The sequence below is a fragment of the Amblyomma americanum genome, chromosome 1 (assembly GCF_052857255.1).
Source record: "Amblyomma americanum isolate KBUSLIRL-KWMA chromosome 1, ASM5285725v1, whole genome shotgun sequence".
NCBI classification, from domain to species: Eukaryota; Metazoa; Arthropoda; class Arachnida; order Ixodida; family Ixodidae; genus Amblyomma; species Amblyomma americanum.
The window spans coordinates 23,749,208-23,771,423 of record NC_135497.1 but is presented as its reverse complement, the minus strand read 5'-3'; the positions used below and the strand labels follow the sequence as shown (position 1 = coordinate 23,771,423).

The window sequence follows — 22,216 nt, the reverse complement described above, 5'->3', positions numbered from 1 at the left end:
CTGCTGTACATTTTTAAATGATTGATGGAAAGCACTCACCATGAGCCAAAATATCTGAACACAGCATGTAAATCAGAATTTATTTTAATCTACATGGAGAAATAATTTTAATTTGTGCCTATTTGCATATTGAGGAAAAGTCCTGCCTCATTGGATAGTGTCATGTGTGCACATGAGTGCAGTTGGTTTATTGCATAATATGTCTGTAATAAGTCAGAGCTGACAGGATAAGGGGCAAATAGACTAACCAAAATTTTCTTAACAATGTGCCAGCATAAAGGATATTGAAGCAGACAGGGCAATTGCCTGACCTTGATTGTCCTGCCGGCTTATTCTATGTCTCTGTCCTTAATGCTGGTGCAGTGTTCCAAATTTGAATCACCCACTTGCCCACCTTTCTGCTTTAATGTGAACCCAGGGTGCTGACTTCAGGCAAATGCTTGTTGTGTGACACAGCCTGCTGTATGTGCTCATATAAGTAAAAACCACATGAAAGCAGGCATGCAAAGCCACAAATTTAACATGCTCACTGTGCGTTGCATAGATAAAACAGATCCTTTGTAGGAACTGACATTCAGGGTCTGCTGACGCATCAGCTGCGCTAGCGTAGCAGTCATGCTTGCTTCTGTTATTTCTTGCATGTGACAGTTTTGTCTTTGTTGACCTCTTGTGCTGCGCTTAATTTCACACATGGGCATGTGTGTGCTGTTGTGCTGAACGAACAAAACTGTGCTCACACAAGCCTCAAAGACTTCAGCGGCTCATGAGTTCTATAAATACACACAAATTTGGATGTAAGCACATTAAGAACAGGAAATGACATAGTACTACAGTATATTAAAATCCGGAGCATCCAAGAGCGAGTTATTTTTTTTCTGCACACGACAAGTGCGACAGGAAATTTTCCTGTAAAACTCTTCAAAACACGCATCTTTGCTCTGAACATAACAGATCGAGTCAATAATTAAACACACACCAAGAAGTCTCATGTGCATGCTCACCACTGTACTCACATGTGGAAAGTGTACATTAGCGCTTTGATGTCAGCCGTGATGATTTGCATGACACCGACACATCTAGGTATAAAAATTTATGGCTGGTACACAGAGTTGGTTGAATATGTACAAGCACAGGCTCTTCGCATACTTCGACTATTCACTTAATAATTATAAACCAATCAAGAAATATAAACCAAGACAGAAGTGTATCTGTGTGTTTCCTACTAATAAAATAACTGAACTGCCACAAATATATGGCACATTCTCAGCCAAATTCCTAGCAGTTACATCCACGAGTTAGGTATGAAAAAAAATTCGCTACCAATTAAGGAAGGGCCTTCAGAAAAACAAGGGGTGTGTAGGGAAGTCACTGAACCTCGCACAGAATGATATGGCAGGCAGTAAACAGCTGGTTTAAGGGCACATGGAAGGCCACATGCATTGAAAAATTTGACTTTGTCTACAAATGAGTGGTTTTTCGTGATTAATGTGGCCAACATGTGAAATAGTGGCCCAATACATGAAGAACATTATGGCACCACGTATGTAAGGCTTCATGTTTTGAGCGATATTGTGCCATCACTTTCAGCAATCTAGATCGAATTACTGACAATAAAATGCTCTCACTTTTTGAAAATGGATCTTGATACATTTGAAAGGACATTAAAGGTGTTGAATTTAGTTTGCACTTCTTGAAAAATTCCGTGCTCTAGCTTCTTTGTAAAAGTAAATGGCGTATGAGCATTATAAAGTTCTTTCTATGGCTGTTTAGGGTGCAACAATAAACTTGACAGATTAATTCTATGGGGTAGACCTTTTTGAACAAAAAGACAAAACAATCTGAGGTGTTCAATAATTTATTTGGCTGACTGAAATTGAAACGCCTTGGATAGCAACTTAATTCCTGTTTCCTAAATTGTTTGAAAGATGCTCAAAGCTGACTTCTGCTGTCAGCAACAGACTGGCCTCCAACAGACTGGCCTCCTCACCATCTCCGCGGTTATGGTCATCCTATCGAGAAGGCGACCCGCAAGTCACTAACACCCCTGCCCTGACCGGGATTCTCCCCACCAATATATCCCCTACCGCCTTCCCATGGACCCTCTCCCTCGTCACATGAACCACGAGTCACAGGCCCCCTGCCATCAGGCCCGTCTTCGCATCCTCCGTAGGCAATACAGCCAAGCCCCCACGGCCATGTATGTGGATGTTACTTCGTATGCACAGCCCCATAGATATGCCTGCGCTGCTGTCAATCATATCTTTCTTGGAGCGTCCTTCACGGCACCCGACTCGGCGGCCGCAGAAGCGACCGCTATAGCCATCACCATCAAAATGAGCGACACCCAACACCACGGCTCCCACATTTTTAGACTCCTAAGCCGCCTGGAGAGCCTCTCCGCGTTCTGGGCGGCCTTCTCCAAGATGATCACGCCATCACCTGGGTCCCAGGACATGCAGGTCTCGGTGGCAATATTACGGCCGATGCCATAGCTCAAGATTATACCTACCTAGTGGCGCACATTGACTCTACTCTCTACCCCCTCTCAACTCATTTTTTCACCTCCCAGAGACCCTCCGCCTAAATCGGCGTTTCCACTCCCTGCCACATAACCAATATTAACTTTCCCCGGCAGACTCCTACGACGCATTCAAAAACTCACTGCATTCACCTTGCCCAATCTCCACCACCTACACCGCATTCACCCAACATTATATGCAGATACATGTGATATTCCTACATTCACACAAATTACATAGACATGCACATCTAAACGCAACCGCTAGCAGCTGGAGGTGGAAAATTTATTAGACACAGCGGAGTTTAGGACGCGCAGGTCCTTGGGCCCCCGCACGGCCCCACTGCACTCAAACGTTCATGTCCCGGAGGCTCATGACGCTGGCAGCCCAGCCTGTGGCGATGGCTTGCTTGGCCGGGTCCTCGGAGCGCAGTAGGGTCTCCCAAGCCTCCCAAGTAGTAGGGTGCTCCAGGCCCCGCGTGGGAGGATCCTCCGGGCAGAGGAAAAGGATATGATCGAGAGTGGCTTTGGGGTGGTGGCAGAGGGTGCAGGAAGGGTTTGTGTGGGCTCGGTGATAGCGCGAGCGTATAAGGGGAGGGTAAGGTGCGTGTTTGGAGCCGCCTCCAAAGTGTCTGGTGATAATTGTCGAGGGAGGGATGGGGTGGGGGGTACAGCCGACGCTCAGCTTTGCAGGCCTGCGTCAGTTCACTGAAGGAATGCATGCGCTCCCGCGAGAACCCCAGATCGGAGGCCGCCGGTGCCCGCGATAGAATCTTTTTTGCGCTAGCAGCACAACGCGGCGCTGGAACACTGCATCATGGAGCTAGCTGGGTGACGCTGGCGTCCGCGGAAGCTACTGGACTGAGGACCCCACCACAATCCGCTCCGGTCTTCTTTTACAGAATAAATGTTTGTTCTCTCTCTCTCTCTCTCTGGAGTAAAAAAAAAATATGGACCCTGAACAATAAATCATGCCAGATCATGCATACCTTCCACACATATATTATTCGGAACTTCAGATTTCCGCCAGAACTGTGTAATTTTTAAAAAGGACATTACAGCTTCAACCTTCGCAGGTTCCTCAGCCTGTGATCCTGTGAACGTTTGACTTCAGTGACAGCGGAAATTTTATCTCTTTTCACTAAACCTTGGCCGATCCATCGTAGTGGCTATGTGCCATTTCTACAGATGCAAACAACTTTTCGAGCGTCAGGACGTCACTGCCAGTCTTGCACCATTGGATTGGAAAACATTTAATTCGTCAGAAAAGGCAGAATGGAGACGATCCGTGTTAGGTGGCTATCAGTCCACGGCTGACAGCGACCTGGGTAGCCCATTCAATGACCCGGGTTTGAACTCCCAAGTCTGAGCTGACCAACACGGCCTCCCACTGCTCGAGAGTAGGAACCTGTATTAGAGATTTCAGGGGCGGCTCCTCTTTACAATTCCACAATAGGTGATCATAAGTGGCTAAATCAGCACATAATGTACATGCAGGGTCGTATTCACCGGGGTAGAATTTTGACAACAGGTAAGGCGTCATGAAGGATCGCGTCTGGAGTCGCCTCCAAGTGGTCTCCTGCTCCTTATTAACGGCTTTGTCTGGAGGAGGGAATATCCTCCTTTCAAGTTTAAAATGATTAGTAATATCGTGAAAAGATGATAGGCCGTCCTTCGAAAAACTCCCAGCAACGACAGCGTCCCCTGCTCGGCTGACGAATCCTCGAGCTGTTATGTGTGCCGCTTCGTTACCAGGGTTCCCCGAGTGAGCCGGGACCCATATCAATTCAATAATTCTGTCTAAGTCTTTGGTTTGACCCAATATGCTCATTGCTGCCTGAGAAATTCTGCCCCTCGCGTAATTGCGTATGGCAAACTTAGAGTCGCTGAGTATGGTAGTAGCTTCTGTGTTAATGATAGCAAGGGCGATTGTCGCCTCTTCTGCCGTTTCCGAGGATTTCGTTATGGTAGTGCCGGAGACTATCAGTTTACCTTGCGTATCCACCGCCGTTAGTGCGAACGCTTGTTTCTGGGGACATTCTGCGGCATCTACATATACTGCATGTTCATCTTGGTTGTATATGTTGTGTAGAGCTTTTGCCCTAGCCCTTCTTCTCCCCTCGTGGTGAGCAGGATGCATATTCTTAGCTAGTGGCTTAACTCTTATTACCTTAGCGATGCGTTTAGGTATCTGTGTTTTGGTATCTTGGGGTGGCAACTGTATGCCTAGGCCTAAACGATCAAGTATGGTTCTTCCTGCTTTGGTGCGGGAAAGCCGGCCTCTCTGCATTGTTAAGTGTGCCTCTGTAAGCTCGTCTAAGGTGTTGTGTACTCCCAAGCCCCGAAACCTTTCGGTGGAGGTACAGTTCGGTAGCCCTAATGCTACCTTTTATGCTGTTCTAGTCATAGACTCTACTTTGGCTTTTTCACTACTGTCTAATTTTAAGTATGGGAGTGCGTAGACAAGCCTGCTTATTACAAATGCTTGTACTATTTTGCAAAGTTCTGTCTCCTTCACTCCCTTCCTTTTGCTTGCAATTCGTCTAATTAGTCTTACCGTCATATTGACGGTTGTCTGGAGTTTTTGTAGTGTTTCCTTGTTCTTCCGGTTCGACTGAAGGAAGAGTCCTAGGATTCTTATAGTTTGAACTTATTTACAGGGAGCCCTTCCATCCAGATTTTCAGTGGAGGCGGAGGTTTGTAATTTTTTGCTCGAGGGCCCCTTGGTTTGTATCTGATTAGAAATAATTCGGACTTGGAGGGCGAGCAGGTTAGCCCTGCTTTACCCGCCAGGTCTTGTATTATGTCTACAGTTTGTTGCAGGGTATCCTCTATCTGACCGTTGTGGTCCATAAAGTGATATAATCTGCGTAGAATGTGTGTTGCAGCCCCGGGATGGCTGCTAATTTAGAAGGAATTTTAATTAGTGAGAGATTAAAAAGGAAGGGTGACAGGACTGAGCCCTGTGGTGTTCCTTTACCTCCAAGTGAGATAGAGTCTGATTTAATCTCTCCCACTGCTATCTCTGCCGTTCTGTTACTGAGAAATGACTTGATGTACTGGAAAGTTCTTCCCCTGGGTTGGTGTCCGAGAGATTCCTTAAGATAGCATCGTGCGTGACATTATCAAACGCCTTGTTCAAATCCAAGCCTAATATGGCTTTAGTTCCTCTGCTGCGTTTCATGTCTATTATGTCTGCCTTGAGTTGCAGCATAACATCTTGGGTAGAAAGATTAGCCCTGAAGCCTAGCATGGAGTTAGGGAGTAAGTTATTGTCCTCAGCGTATTCTTGTAGCCGATTGAGAATTATTTGTTCCATTAACTTTCCTAAGCAGGATGTTAAAGAGATTGGGCGTAGATTCTCTATACACAATTTCTTGCCTGGCTTTGGAATGAATGTTATCTTTGCATGTTTCCATTCTTGTGGAATGTTTCCGTCTGTCCAGTATTTGTTCATGAGATCAGTGAGTGCTGTCACTGACCCTGCGTCCAAGTTTCTAAGTGCTTTGTTAGTAACACCGTCAGGCCCGGCTGCAGACGTGGTGCGTAGTTGCCCCATGGCAAGCCACACTTCCGACTCCGTAATCTCAGCGTCCAAGTCCTCGTTTGGTGTTCCCTGATAGTTTGGCAGCGGTCCATCTGGGGTGGTGTTTAAGTATCGGTCTCGTAGTTCCGTTAAGAACTCCTCTGTGGTGCCTTGATACTGATGCACTAATCTCATAAGTTGACCTCGTTTAGTTGATTTAGTTTCTGTGGGGTCAAGAAGGTGCCTTATCAGATGCCAAGTTTTCCTGCACTCGAGCTTGCCATTCATGCGGTCGCAAATTTGCTCCCATTGTTTGTGTTGAAGCTCTAGAGTATATTTTTCAATTAGTCTCTGCAACTGTGCAATTCTCTTTTTAAGATTTTTGTTGTGTTTGTTCCTCTTCCAGCGGATTGCAAGCTGAAATGTGCTTCCCACATAAGCAATAACCTAGAGTCAGTGACTTGTCCTTCTTCCATGCCGATTTCGGCTGTGGTAGCCTTAATGTCCATTTTTAGTGATTCCACCCAGTCTTGCACCATACCATATGCGCAAGGGTGATTTCAAAACTCGCGCGTTTATTTGCAATGATCGCCGCACCACTTTGCGGAAAGCTTTGAAACTAGTGTCACTCTGCGACTGTGCTGCTGTGCTCGTGGTTCAGCAGTTCAGTTTAGGCAACCCGTTCGGCCTCCTTCTTGTTTTGTTTTGCAGCTTCCTGGCTCCTTTCGACAGCTCTTCCTTCTCGTTAGTTTCTCATCCCCCTTTACAGCGCCTGTAGCCAAAGCGCGATGGTTCTGTCATCGTTAGGAGAAACCACGGGTGAGATAGCATCGTGATGCACCTGTCATGTTCAGCTGCTGTCTCTAGCTCGTGTGTTAGGGGCTATGTGCCGCTGTCAGCACGCTTACAGGAACGCTCGAGCGCGTGTCTTCCACTGACATTAGCGCCGCTGGGCGTCGTCCGCTAGGTCTGAGGCAATGTTAGGGTGTAAGCAGGGAACGATCTGTCTCCAACCGCCGCAAACACATCGTGCAGCATGGTCTCGTGGACTGCGCCTAGCGCTCAGGGGCTGCGATATCAGTGCAGGACGTTGCGTGATGGCGGTACCTACTACGCACGTTAATCATCAAGCACACTTCGTTTTTTTTTGCCGTCACTGAGATGTGTCCTGCGTTTTTGGCTGCATCAGTGGTGCCCAGTAGTGACGCGCAATCTATGATGACTCTTGAAAAGAGTCTTGTTTTGCGTTCATTACAGAACTTCCTGTATCGGCAGTCGTGCTCCTTTGGGAGCGAAAAAGTAAATGAATTACTTCCAACTAGACCTTAAATGTTCGTTCACTGAAGTGTGAGGTATGCGGAGCATTACGGTGAGCTGCACATCATCTTAATGCAGCGTAGGTGCAGAGCGTCGGGGAACAGACACGCGTGTGTTGCATGATATTGACGACGCTTGACTGCGCCGCACTTAATGCGTATTTCTTTGCAGTGACGTGACGCGATGACGCCCACTCGCATCTAGTTGTGCCCGTGAGACCATTTTAAGGTGAGGTATTTTGCATTTTTGCTGCCGCACAACATGAATTGCTTAAACGCAGATTATTTGGTATATTACTGTTAAACTGAGATGCATATTGCTTCATCGTTATAGTCATTATTGCGTTTAATTTGCGTTTTCACTGAGTGACTTTAGTTAACCAAATAAAAAATATTCATAAATTAGGGAAGATTGAAACCGGGAGGACTGGTGAATGTGAGGCAGCCGTGAGGTGATAACACAAACTATAGTGTACGTAGTGTTGTATATTTGGCTCGAGCTTGCAGAGTATCGGCTGTCAGCAATCGTAAATAAATCAGTGTTAAAGTGTATTGCTGTCAGCGCGGACAGTGAATGTCATGACTGTTTGATGTTGATTCTGTGATTGCACACCCGCAGTGCACCTGAGTGTGGAATTGGGAGCCTTGTGAAGGTATTCAAAAATTGTAATTTTCTAATACTAATTAATACTTTATTTGCACTTTCTGGTGGGGGTGTCCTGGACAGGCGAGGGGTACTGAAAGGCATTACTACCCATGCTGCGGAGGCTTGCGTAGGCATTTGAAAAAACCGCAAGTGCACACAGCACAGCCCTTATGGAGGTGGCATTGCAGCTGGCATTCGACAGATTTAGCTTTGGGAACGTGCCAGTGGGGTGCACACCCTCTGAATTCAACCATGCAGTTGCTCCTGTGGTTGGCCTCATCCTCTGTTCTGTGTGCCAGATTTGAGTGCGCTCATTTCAGCAGTGTTTTGTGCCTCTTGGACCCTCGCAAGATGTTCCCTTGGCTCCCTTGCTTCAGCTGTTTTTGCCACACCAGGTTTGCATTAATGGCCTAGGCTTTTCAGGCTATATTTTTCATTGTTTTTGGTGCACAAGAATTATGATGCTGAAAGCAGATAAACGTGCTATGTCTTCTGAAAACACTATTGCTTGCTTTTGCCAGATTGATTGTGATTTTGCGATCCCTGTGGGTGCTGAGTAGTACCTGTGCTCTATTTTTTTCAGTAAGGATGATTTGCTGCCATCCAAGGGAATGGCTGTAGGAGGCAAATACAATGGAACTCATAACGACCAAGGTATGTTTACTGCATGCTCATCAGTGCAACACTACAAGAAACATGAACCCATATAAGTGAAGGCCATGGTGGATTACTGTTGTCAGATGTTCATTGCTTTCTTTATAGTTATACTATATTTTTATTCCTTAATGGATTGTTTCAAGAAAAAGTACCGGCTAATATCTGCTGAGTTAATTCACATTAATGGAAGCCCACTTGATTGCTGCAGCCGCTGGAAAATGTAGTGCCACTTATAAGGTTTGTCCCTGTTTTTTGGTTTAATGTGGTGAAGTGGACTTGCTGGTTTGACATATCTTGGTGAATGCAGGGCAAAAAACAGGACGAAAAACTGAGTGACTAGACTAAAACATTTATATTTGTCTAGTGCCTTCGTCCTTCCTCCTGTTTTTGGTGCTGCATTCTTCGAGACAGTTGTTGTTAATTGAGGCAACTTTATTGCCCATTGCTCGACAGTGTGTGTAGAGTAGTGAACTAGTGGTTCAAATTGAGCTGCCACCTCTAGGTCACAGAATTGAATCTTGGCTGTGGTGGACACATCTTGACGGAGGTGAAACGTAAAAATTCCCTTGTGCCGTGCAATATCGGCGCACGTCAAAAGAACCCCAGGTGGTCGAGATAATCCTGAGCCCGACTCTGTGTCGTCTCTCATAGCCCATGTATAGATTTGGGGATGTTAAATTCCACATGTCATACCATACCATCTATATTTACATGTCTCATATGTTATGTTTTTATAGTACTATGAGCGAAGAAGATAAATCTGTCTTTGAACCGTCGCCGCGGTGGCTGAGTGGTTATGGCGCTCGGCTGCTGGCCCGGAAGACGCCGGTTCAATCCCGGCTGCTGCGGTCGAATTTCGATGGAGGCGACATTCTAGAGGCCTGTGTACTATGCGATGTCAGTGCACATCAAAGAACCCCAGGTGGTCGAAATTTCCGGAGCCCTCCACTACGGCGTCTCTCATAGCCTGAGTCGCTTTGGGATGTTAAACCCCCGTAAACTAAACTAAACTAAATCTGTCTGAAATATGCTTTCTAGGATAAATAGGAAAAAGGGAGCATGAGCATGGCATTCTGTCTTTCTGATTTTTGATGGGATTTCACAGCTTGGCTTCATGACATGCTATTTGCAGCTTCATGTTGATTTCTGTGTTTGTTATGCAAAGCAGCCTTTTCATAGAGACCTTCATGAGAGAGAACTTTGCTTTTGTGGTTAAGCCCACAGCCAGGTGGCATTTTAGTAAGCGCAGTTAAGGGAGACTTAGTAAACAGAAGCATCAAATTTGTAATTTACTTATTTGATGTCTCATGATCCTTTACAGTTTGCTTAGACTTTCGTAAGGTACTACACAAAATGCCCCATACGCACCGAGTGCAACAAGTCACCTGTGCACAAACACAAAACAATACTCCAGCATCGCTTCTAGTTAATTTTTGTTTTGTAAAAATAGGTATCTCTAACCTCTTCACTGGTTCTGAGCGAATAAAAAAAGGTTACTTTTTCTAAAAAATGGGTCCTGGGACACTTGAGAGTGTAAAAAGCTAATTTTCTCTGTATTGTTCTAGCGTTTTTCGATTAGCTTTTATTTGTGGAAATGGATAGCGCATCAATAAGTGCATGGAGGGAAGAATAGCCAAAAAACCTTTTTTTATACAAGAACTCACCGTCGGTGCTTAGTGGCTGCAGTGGTCTGTTCTAATCATAAGACCACAGTTTTTGGCCCATCTGGACCTACCCCATTCTGATGGGGGTGAAATGCAAAAATGCTTGTCCCTTGTCTTTTTGTTACTGGTTATTTTCAATCTACAATGTACCAACTGGCCCATATTTCAACCCTTCTGCAAAAATGCTTCTTCACAGAAATTCTTAAGCGTGCTAGAACTCCTGGTGTTCAGAACTAATCCATAGCCTTCCTTTTTTTGTTAATTATTAGTCTTTGTGCAGGATAAACCTTTCTGGACATGTTTGTGTTGATATTTAATGGGATATTTGCCTAATTGATGGCAGGATGACTTTGTGTGCCTGCAGAATTTTGCAGCTTGTGGGGATATCTAATTTGATTTTCCTCCTAATATCATCTTGGTTGGTTGCATGTATACACCATATTTACCATAAAATTCCGAGCAAGCACCCTCACTTTTGAAAGAGCCCTCCTCACCCACTTCGATGCTAATTTAACATTTCTACACCGTTCCGGGAAAGTGCCCCCCTCCACCTCACTCTGCGTCCTTATCACACACTGCGCCCAGGTAACACTGGCTGCCCCATCCAATCCAATACTCCAATATAATCCTGCTTTGTAGCACGGTCTCTCCATATCGTGATGAGCCCTGTTGGCATGCGCCATTTGTTTCTTTGCTTTGGCAGTGTCAGGTTGGCTATTCATTCCTACATAGTGGCAAGAAAAATTGCGGTCATCCAGTGGCATTGAGAAAATAGGAAAAACGTGCGCCAGACATCTCGACACTTTAGTTTGACTCGAAATGGATACTGGAATGGGACAAGAATTTTGACAATTTGCTACCACAAAGCTGTGGCAAAACCAAACTTCAACTAAACTGTGCAACGCCGCACCGGTGTTCTTTGAATGCATGGATGATGTGCTCTTTGAGTTCTTTGAACGCAGTGGCTTCGAAAGTGATTAGCATAGCAGTGAAAAATCTTTGGCCTGATAAAGTTCATGATCCAAGAGATAAATAAATTTTGAAATCCATGTGCACTGTTTTTTTTTTTTTTTTCTGGTGGGAAAATTTTGTCGTTGCCATCTTGAATTTCAGTGCCGTTTTTGGATAGTGCTCCCCGCACTTTGCTGGTAATTTCGACTTGCGTGTGGGGGGGTGCTTGCTCAGAGTTTTGCGGTATTCAGGTTGTCAAACTAGATTTAATTACCATATCTAGAAGCAGGTTTTGCATAGAGAGTAGACAAAGTGTGTAATTCATTTAGCAGACACACCATTAGTTTAAACCTGTTCGGTATCGTCAAAAGGGCATGTGCAAGCCTTTTTTTTTCGCACTCTGGGGCTGTATTCTGTAAGGATCCATAATCGCTTTTCCATTTCATTTGATGAAAGGCTAGCGTGATGCAGCACCAGATGAAGGCAGCAAGCGGCCAGTCACAGAAATCGCAACGTAGCGGGTCCCGGCATTGATGGTGGCGAAAAAGTTTGCAAAAAAATAATGAAAATGAAATAAAGCATTCACCAGCATTACCTGTCATTGGCTGAGATATGTAGCCAGTGATGAGGTCCGGTCGCCAACCATCCAATGGTTGGGCTGCTTCCCAGAGCTGCTTGAAAGCTGCAATAATGTCACCTAGCAGTGACCAGTGTCAGAGGACCAAGTGGATTTCAAATGGATAGTGCATCTTTACAGAATATAGCCCCTGCTGTACATTTTTAAATGATTGATGGAAAGCACTCACCATGAGCCAAAATATCTGAACACAGCATGTAAATCAGAATTTATTTTAATCTACATGGAGAAATAATTTTAATTTGTGCCTATTTGCATATTGAGGAAAAGTCCTGCCTCATTGGATAGTGTCATGTGTGCACATGAGTGCAGTTGGTTTATTGCATAATATGTCTGTAATAAGTCAGAGCTGACAGGATAAGGGGCAAATAGACTAACCAAAATTTTCTTAACAATGTGCCAGCATAAAGGATATTGAAGCAGACAGGGCAATTGCCTGACCTTGATTGTCCTGCCGGCTTATTCTATGTCTCTGTCCTTAATGCTGGTGCAGTGTTCCAAATTTGAATCACCCACTTGCCCACCTTTCTGCTTTAATGTGAACCCAGGGTGCTGACTTCAGGCAAATGCTTGTTGTGTGACACAGCCTGCTGTATGTGCTCATATAAGTAAAAACCACATGAAAGCAGGCATGCAAAGCCACAAATTTAACATGCTCACTGTGCGTTGCATAGATAAAACAGATCCTTTGTAGGAACTGACATTCAGGGTCTGCTGACGCATCAGCTGCGCTAGCGTAGCAGTCATGCTTGCTTCTGTTATTTCTTGCATGTGACAGTTTTGTCTTTGTTGACCTCTTGTGCTGCGCTTAATTTCACACATGGGCATGTGTGTGCTGTTGTGCTGAACGAACAAAACTGTGCTCACACAAGCCTCAAAGACTTCAGCGGCTCATGAGTTCTATAAATACACACAAATTTGGATGTAAGCACATTAAGAACAGGAAATGACATAGTACTACAGTATATTAAAATCCGGAGCATCCAAGAGCGAGTTATTTTTTTTCTGCACACGACAAGTGCGACAGGAAATTTTCCTGTAAAACTCTTCAAAACACGCATCTTTGCTCTGAACATAACAGATCGAGTCAATAATTAAACACACACCAAGAAGTCTCATGTGCATGCTCACCACTGTACTCACATGTGGAAAGTGTACATTAGCGCTTTGATGTCAGCCGTGATGATTTGCATGACACCGACACATCTAGGTATAAAAATTTATGGCTGGTACACAGAGTTGGTTGAATATGTACAAGCACAGGCTCTTCGCATACTTCGACTATTCACTTAATAATTATAAACCAATCAAGAAATATAAACCAAGACAGAAGTGTATCTGTGTGTTTCCTACTAATAAAATAACTGAACTGCCACAAATATATGGCACATTCTCAGCCAAATTCCTAGCAGTTACATCCACGAGTTAGGTATGAAAAAAAATTCGCTACCAATTAAGGAAGGGCCTTCAGAAAAACAAGGGGTGTGTAGGGAAGTCACTGAACCTCGCACAGAATGATATGGCAGGCAGTAAACAGCTGGTTTAAGGGCACATGGAAGGCCACATGCATTGAAAAATTTGACTTTGTCTACAAATGAGTGGTTTTTCGTGATTAATGTGGCCAACATGTGAAATAGTGGCCCAATACATGAAGAACATTATGGCACCACATATGTAAGGCTTCATGTTTTGAGCGATATTGTGCCATCACTTTCAGCAATCTAGATCGAATTACTGACAATAAAATGCTCTCACTTTTTGAAAATGGATCTTGATACATTTGAAAGGACATTAAAGGTGTTGAATTTAGTTTGCACTTCTTGAAAAATTCCGTGCTCTAGCTTCTTTGTAAAAGTAAATGTGGTATGAGCATTATAAAGTTCTTTCTATGGCTGTTTAGGGTGCAACAATAAACTTGACAGATTAATTCTATGGGGTAGACCTTTTTGAACAAAAAGACAAAACAATCTGAGGTGTTCAATAATTTATTTGGCTGACTGAAATTGAAACGCCTTGGATAGCAACTTAATTCGTGTTTCCTAAATTGTTTGAAAGATGCTCCAAGCTGACTTCTGCTGTCAGCAGAATTATATGTACGAAATTAAATGACTAAATGAATGACAGTGCCTTTTGTGTAGGGATTACACATATGCACTACAAAGTCTCTGTTCTTTAGTGCAAGGAATGCATAATGATGCCGCATTATTTTGCCACCACCAGCCAGGCTGAACCTGCAGTGAGCCCAATTCCTGGCAGCTCACAACCGAGCATGAGTAGGGGCAGCACTACTGCTGGAGACTCGCAGCCCCCAAGCCCATTTGCGCTGCCAAGCCCCCTGCAACAGCAACCAGGCCCAGCCAGGAAGAGGCCCAGGACAGATACCACTCGTGCAGTGCTCGAGAGTGCCGTCACCCATCTTGAGGTGGCCGAAGCTAAGAGACAGCAACGGCACAGGGAGCCCATGGCTCTTGAAAAGAGGAAGGTTGCTGCTGAAGAGAGGAGGACTGCAGCTCTTGAGCGGGTGGCACTTGTCTCACTCTATTCTTCGATACGTGCCCCAACTCATTCCCCAATCTGTTCTCCAATTCACTCTCCAAGCCCTCCTTACTATAATGCTTAATTTTAATGTTTCGTTTTTTTGTCTAGTGAGCGCTTATTTTTATAATTTTCAATCATAATTGTTATATGTTTGTGTTCAGTTCTGTCTATTTCCGCTAAGTTGCTATGTATGTGTGTGTGTGCGTGTGTACACTTAGACACATGTACATTCATCCATGGTGAGTGAACAGCGCAACAAAGGCGGGACAAAGGCAAGACAAGCGCTGACTAGCAACTGAGTTTATTGAAGAACGAAAAGTTGTAATATAGTGAACGTGAACAATAAAATATAAAAAAAACAAAAACGACAAAAGGGGGGTAAACGACCTATGTCATGTGCAAGTCCAGATATTGAATTATCTTGTCACTTAATGTCACAGAAGGATTACTGATGCACTTTTCTGCCAGATTATGAATGTGATAAGCTTCCATGATTTCTCGGGTCACCTTGTTCTTATGGTAGAACAGCACTGCTGTCTTCTTGTACAGCAGTTTGCATTTGCATTTTTTGCAGCGAAACTTTGTCCCAGGAGCCGGGCCACCCTTTTCTGGTTTTCTCTTATGTTCTTTTTTTTCTTCGTGTTTGCACTTACAACTAGTGCAATGAGGGGCAACATGGCAAACAGGGTCCTTTTTTCTTGCACATTCGTGCTCCATTAATCTCTTATTCAGGCATCTACCTGTTTGCCCAACATAGGTGGCACCGCACTTGAAGGGTATCTGGTACACCACGTTTTCTTTGCAGTCAACAGAGGGTGACACTTGTCGAACCTGGCAACCGACCTTTTTTGTTTGTTGTTCCTGCGAGACTTGTTTGCACATGGCATTCAGTTTTCTATGGGCAGAAAATACGACATCGACATCGTACCTGCCTGCAACCTTCTTGAGGCCATGCAACATGCCGTGCTTGTAAGAGACTACAGCCAGTCTTCTGTTCTCCTTCCTTTCATTGGAGTTACCGCTCTTAACACTTTTAAGCAGTTTTCTGAAGCCCTAGAGATGACACGATCTGGGTAACCATTAGCGCGTAACCTGCACACTTGTGCAGTAATGCCGTCAGCAATCCTTTCGTGACATGACTTTTTCAGGGCAGATTTCAGGCATGATAGTGCTATGCCTTCTTTGATCAGCTTGGAGTGACCCGATGAGAAGTTCAGCAACGGTTTTGCAGACCTCGGTCGATAACTCCAGCAAACATGTTCACGTTCGATAAACAAAGCCACATCTAAAAACTGAAGCTGATTATCATTGGGGATCTCAGTGGTGAACTTGAGGCCGCATCCATATTCGCTGAAAACTTTCAAAACATTAACCAGCCTTTTTGGCAAGCTGCCTGCACGGGTGATAACCAGGTAGTCATCTACATACCTGAAAATACGAGTGACCAAGTCATTTGACGCACTGTTTATGCCAGTGTCAAGACCGCTAAGGAAGATATCAGCCAAAATCAGTGCATCTCTAGATCCTATGCAAACACCGGCTGCTTGTACATACAAATATGATGTTCCTTGCCATTCTACCACGGTCGCAGACTAATAAAATGACAGAATTTCTAAAAGGTTTTCAATAGACACTCCGCTTTGGTCAATAAAGGCACATTGATCGTTATCCTGGATAGTGCACCTCTTCACAGCATTCATCAGATCACGGTGTGGCAAAGAATAATATAGGTCCACAACGTCTATGCTGAACAACGAGCATGTTCCAGGATTATCTAGCTTGAGGTAATCCACCAAGGCTTCAGAATTCGGTATCAAAAACGGGTCGTGCACAACCAAGGAGGCTAGGTGTTTCTGAACGTAGCCCGACACAGCATGCTGCCATGTGTGGCTCAAGCCACCTAGCCATGACTGCCATGCAGTCATTGATGCGTCACATGTCAAACGGTAACACTAAGCACACCACACAAACAATATCAGACACAGCGAACCAGAAGGCATACTTTTTGCTGAAACGGCATTCACAAGAAAATTATGTGCTGCCAGCGTGTCGTCTGCTAGGATGGATGGATGGATGGATACGGCTGAACTCTTTAAATCGGGCGGTGGCTCAAGCCACCTAGCCATGACTTGTGAAATTTTACTCCTGTCTTGCTCTTAGCCACCAATCATATATCCTTCCCTTGGTTACTTCTGCCCGCTTAAAATCTACTTTCCCTTCACTGTCCTTAAACCCCAATGCCTTGGGTAAATCGGCCCCGCTACTTTTCACTGTAGGGTGAAGCCCGTTACAGCAAACTATCAAGTGTTCAGCCGTTTCCTCCTCCTCACCGCATGCAATGCACAATGTGTCTATCTCGTGGTACCTGACTCTATACGTCTTAGTCCGCAAAACTCCAGTCCTGGCCTCAAACAACAAAGAGCTTCCCCTACAATTATCATAGATATTTTCTTTGGCAATTTCCTGCTTAAATATCCTGTATGTTCCCAGTGCCGATTTCGTCTGCATCCCTGTTTTCCACAGAGCTCTCTCTGTTTCTTCAACCTGTTTCTTAACCGATAATTGCTGATTTGCCCCCTTACTGCTGTCCAGATATTTGCTTGTCAATTTTCTAGTTTGCTTTCTCCATTTCGTGTCAACATTCCTTATATACAGGTATCTGAAAACTTTTCTCAATCGCTCCTCAAATGCTGTCTTACTGCTAGCCTCTCTGCTCTCGAACGACGCCCATCCCATATAACCCTGTACCCCCTGATTTGGTGTATTGCCATGTGCTCCCAAAGCTAGACTTCCTACGCCACGTTGTTTAATTTCTAATCTTGCTTGAACATCTGGTCTCGTGCACAGGACTGCATTTACAGAAAGTCAGGCTAGGGACCATCAACCCTTTCCAGATCCCTCTTACCACTTCATACCTATTGTAATTCCCTAGTGCCCTATTTTTCATGACAGCTGCATTCCTACTAGCTTTATTCATTACATAATTTTCATGCTCTGTCAGATACTCCGCAACGTTATTTATCCACACCCCAAGATATTTGTACTCATCCAGTACTCCTGTATATATTTGTAATCATCCACTACTCATCCACACGTGAACTCCTGTATTCTATGCTCACCGCCCTTATCATTAAATATCATGACTGCAGATTTTTCCTTACTAAACTTGAAGCCTAATCTATCTCCGTCTGTACCACATATGTCTATCAACTTCTGTAAATCTTCCTTGTTGTCATCCTAATTAAATAGTTTTTAGGCGCAAAAAAGTACAAGACACATAGGGTAGGAGACAGGACGAAGCGCCAACTTCCAACTGATTTTATTGCATGCGTGAAACGTACTTAAATAGCTTGTCGTCACATGTGCAGATGGGTCACCTAAAGCTCAAGTACGACTTGATAAGGCGCGCTCCAGGAATTTCTTTTCACAGTCGTACAATACTATCGATGTGTCACTTACGCACAGGTCGCCTTTCTTTTTGATAAAAAACGCTTCTATCAACTCCCTAGCATTAGTATTCCATCTGCACATGTGACGACAAGCTATTTAAGTACGTTTCAAAAAATTTGCGCCTAAAAACTATTTAATTATGAACCAAAACCAACCAGCCCAGCAGCAAGTGCTCTTAGACCATATTTGTTGTCATCCATTAGCACTATATCATTCGTGTATATTAGTCCCGGTAATGACTGTTTAACACATTCCCCTTGCTTGAAAAAAGAAAGGTTGAAGCCTAGTCCGCTCCTCTCTAGCTTAATTGGTCTCCAACCCTTGCAGGTACAACATGAACAACAAAGGGGACAGAGAACATCCTTGCCTAAGCCCGCGCTGTATCTCACCAGGCCCCGATCCATTTTTTTCCCATTTTATAAGCACTCTGTTACCTTTATACATATCTTTTAAAAGATTAATTACTCCATCTTCCACATCCAATGTCCCCAGTATGTCCCAAAAATACTCCTAAATAACGTTGTCATAGGCTCCCCTATTATCAAGAAATGCTAGCTATAGGGGCCTGTGCTCCTTTTCAGCAATCTCTATACTCTGCGTCAATGAAAATAGATTGTCCTCCAACCTCGTTTGTTTCCGGAACCCATTTTATAGTTCCCCTAGCACCCCCGCGTTCTCCACCCAAGCCTGCAATCTATCCTTTATAATCTGCATCACCACCCTGTAAACCATAGATGTCACTGTTATGGGACGGTAGTTACGTCAGCTTTGTTCCCCTTTACCTTATATATCATGTTCATTCTACTTAAGCGCCATTCATCGGGGACTTTCCCATCCACTATCACTTTATTCACTACCTGTATTAATGTTTCCTTGGATTTTGGTCCTAGCTTCTTAATCAACATAATCGGAATACCATCTGGTCCTGTTGATGTGCCACTAGGAACCTTATTCTATACCCTTTCCCACTCTCTTTGCTCAAGTGAAGCTATTGCAGTAACCGGTCTATCCTCCTTCAATAAATTACAACATTCCTTTCTTTAAATTTTTCTGTCATCCTTGTACCTATGTGTTTTATTGCATCATACCCTTCTAGTCGAATACCCTGATCTGTAACAATAAACCTTTGCTCTATCCTAGTCTTATTAGTCATTGCATATAGGTGTTTCCAGAATTTTTGAGCTGCTTTTCTATCCTTTTCATTTGCTTTTGACCGATCCGTCAGAGCGCCGTCTATTAGCAGTGCGAGAAAGCACTGCATTGCCGCCCTTCCTCGCAAGAGTCGCAACCAGCCCCTCGGTCCCTCGGCTGTGTACGGTACGGTGTGCCCCCCACCCCCCTCCCCCGCAAACATTGACAAAGGCGCAGGAGTCACTATCCGCTTGACAGCATCGCTGTGACGGCCGAAGGCTCCTAGCTTTGCTAAGCGCGCACATCGCTCGAAACAGCGCTCGCAGACAACGGACGAGAACAACGATCGAAGACCCAACAGCGCAGGACAACACAAATTGAGGACAACACATAGGCACTCTGCGAGCGCTGTTTTGCCCAATGTATCCCAACCAAATCGCCCAGCAATACGAACTTTGCCAGAAGACCCGGGTCTGACTGAACGGTTCGGCACGGCTCACTGAACGAGAGAGAACCGGCTCTCCAAAAGAACCGCTGCTCACTTTTACAGAACCACTCGTTCTGCGTTGCACTTGGGGAGAGAGGGAGTGGAAAGGAGAGAACCACGGCTCACTCGTTCTTTAAAGGAGTAGCTCAAAAGACCCGGCTCGCTCCTTAGCGACCCAATCACCGTCACAGATTTTTGAGTGAGCCGTTCAAATGAGCCGGTTCATTTCAGTGAGCTGAGCCATAGCCTCCTATGGCTGAGCAGTTCCCAGCAGCTGACTGAAGTGAGCCGTTTTGCCCATCTCTACATTGGAGGAGTCCGTCCGGGTTGCGATCGTTCGGTTAGTGTTCTAGACTGTCTAGACTTTCAGTACTGCTTGGCAGTCTGGCAACACCGCGCCACACTCTTGATTTTTTTTTGGTTATGCGTGCTTCTTTAAAAAATTTTATACAAATGTTTACATCTTTGTTTTCGGTTGCTTTTTTCATTTTACGTTTATGGCCCAATCCTTCATGTAGCCAACATTCTCCTGATATAAAACGTACTGCCGCCATCACCATCGCCACCACCATCACGGATCGAGTCAAATCGCACAACGGTCAAACCAAGTGTGTCAAACAGGGAGTGTTTGGGTTTTTTCAGTTTTGCGTTCATTGCACTTTTTTTTTTTTTTGAACGGATATCTGTGTTGCATGCGTTCACGGTTCGGCTTCAATGACAGCCACCGACTTCGCGCTGTTACATCAGCGCCTTGATCTGTTGACGCTGGAGGGTCTTCACTCTCTAGACGACGCAAGCCTGCCTTGGCTCCCGCCGCTGCAGACGTTAACGCGGCGCCGAGCTCTTCGTGTAATCTTGAACTCCCTACGAGCTATCGAGTCTGTGAGGCAACGTTTGCGGTCTATGGCTTGGCTCCACTGCTGGCTGATGCAGCGGAACAACGTTTCACCGTGGACGCCGTTCCATTGCGAAAGATCGTTGCTACTAACCGACTTTCGTAAAGTGCTGGTAGGCCTGGCGTCTGTGTTGCGAAGCAGTGGCTACGACGTGGCCTTAGCGTGGATTGCGGACGGCGGCACTGTTTATACCTGCATAATGACCCAAGACATAGAACGCGGGTTGACCCATGAGCACCAGGTTTCGTATGTGGCTTTGTGGCCAGGCCTGCCGCATGTGGCTGTGCACGCACTGGAGAACCGTGCAAAACGCAGTGTGCTGAGAGCTTTGCACGCAGTACTACTGAGCGGCGAACCTGCTGCGCAGCTGGCTGTTCCTCCTGGTGGACTTGGCGCAACGTTGCGCGCGAGTTTCCCTCATTTGTCGCTGCAGGTAATCCCGCAAATTCGCGTTGCGGTGTATTGGAGCTTGTAATGCAGTCCGCGCGAAGTAATCAATGTGTGTTATCTCTGGCTGAAAATGCATAAGTATTGAATTGTGTTCGGTGGTGCTGTGACTGCAGAGCTCGTTGATGGGGTAAATGTCTGCGGTTTGTATGATTTGAAAACATTTTTCATAACAAGACCGAGGGCACATTTGACAGGCCTTCGCTTAAGTAAGTGGCCCATTTTCAATCTGTGATTTCAACACGAGGTATTGTTAAGAGTTGAAAACAGGTACCGAGTTAGAGAGACATCCGTGGTGTTTCAACAGAAATGTTTATGTGCACTTATTTGTGTGTTGCATGCCTGCACAGCCTTTATAAAAAATATACAGCCCAAGCAGTTTGGTTCTGAGCCCTTCAGCTTAGCTCTCTCAACTCAACCAAGCCTAGGATTGCCAAATGTGTTATGTGTACTCACTGTATCGCTTAGAAGGAAACCCCTTTGGCTGTATATTTTTAACAAAGGCTGTACATAGTCGATGCATCATAACATTGCCTCCTCAGTCTAGTCATTTGCCATGCCAGATTACTGGAAAGGTTGATGTCTACAAAGCCCGTTGCTTTAATCCCCATCTGTTTATGGTGCATGTACTCCACGTGGGGTGTTTTACTAATTGCAGTGGTAAATGCGAAATGATGTACATGTTTTCTCTTCCTATCTGAGAGTACCTGTGTGATGAGCTCATTGCAGTTAAAAATAAGGATGTGGGACTGCTTTGATCTGTGGACGCCGTCAACTTCTGGCTTGCCATCACGTACAAAGGCACTGTCAGCTACTTCGAACCACATTTTACCGTTGCAGATGCTAGTGCACAAGTCCCTAAATGTGCACTATTGCCTCAACAGTGGACTGTGAAGAGCAAGACTGCAAAGCAGCTGCCATCAAAGCATGTCAGTCATATTGGGGAGCAATATGAGCTTACCAGTGTAGAAAAAATAAGCGTTTCACATGTTTTTACTCTTAAATGTTGTGGCTTACAGAGCATTAGTGTATTTGGCCTTTCTTGCTGAGTTGTCTGCGTGACACTGCTTGTTTTTAATCTAGCACGATGGCATTAAGGTTCTCGTTCTGGAGAAAATCAGGCGGTGTCGGCAGTATTGTGAGCAAAAAATCCTTGGAGCAGCAACCTAGGTGGGCCGCTTGTGTCGTCATCACAACCTGCCCACCAGATTGTGAGCAAACTGACCACCATGGCAGGTGACAGGTAAATTAATGATTGGTTGCGACAGGTTGCTCAGGAAGAGCAACCTGGGTAGCACAAGCCCCACCGGTGGCTGCACCTGCCATCACAGGGCAGTGGCACATCGCTTAAC

The 22,216-nt window shown here is 44.9% G+C and overlaps 1 protein-coding gene across 4 annotated transcripts in view; it reads left to right on the top strand.

The window, feature by feature from the left end:
• Nucleotides 1-22,216, top strand: part of metro (membrane palmitoylated protein 7-like protein metro) — an 81,451-nt gene that overhangs the window by 5,635 nt on the left and 53,600 nt on the right. For 2 of the 4 annotated variants that reach the window (XM_077644596.1, XM_077644575.1), the window contains exons 4-5: nucleotides 7,533-7,589; nucleotides 8,590-8,660. The gene's annotated coding sequence lies outside the window, so the exon portion shown is untranslated. Of the gene's footprint in view, nucleotides 1-6,679; nucleotides 6,864-7,532; nucleotides 7,590-8,589; nucleotides 8,661-22,216 lie in introns of those variants that run through there. The other 2 variants (XM_077644569.1, XM_077644560.1) reach the window with 2 other exon arrangements.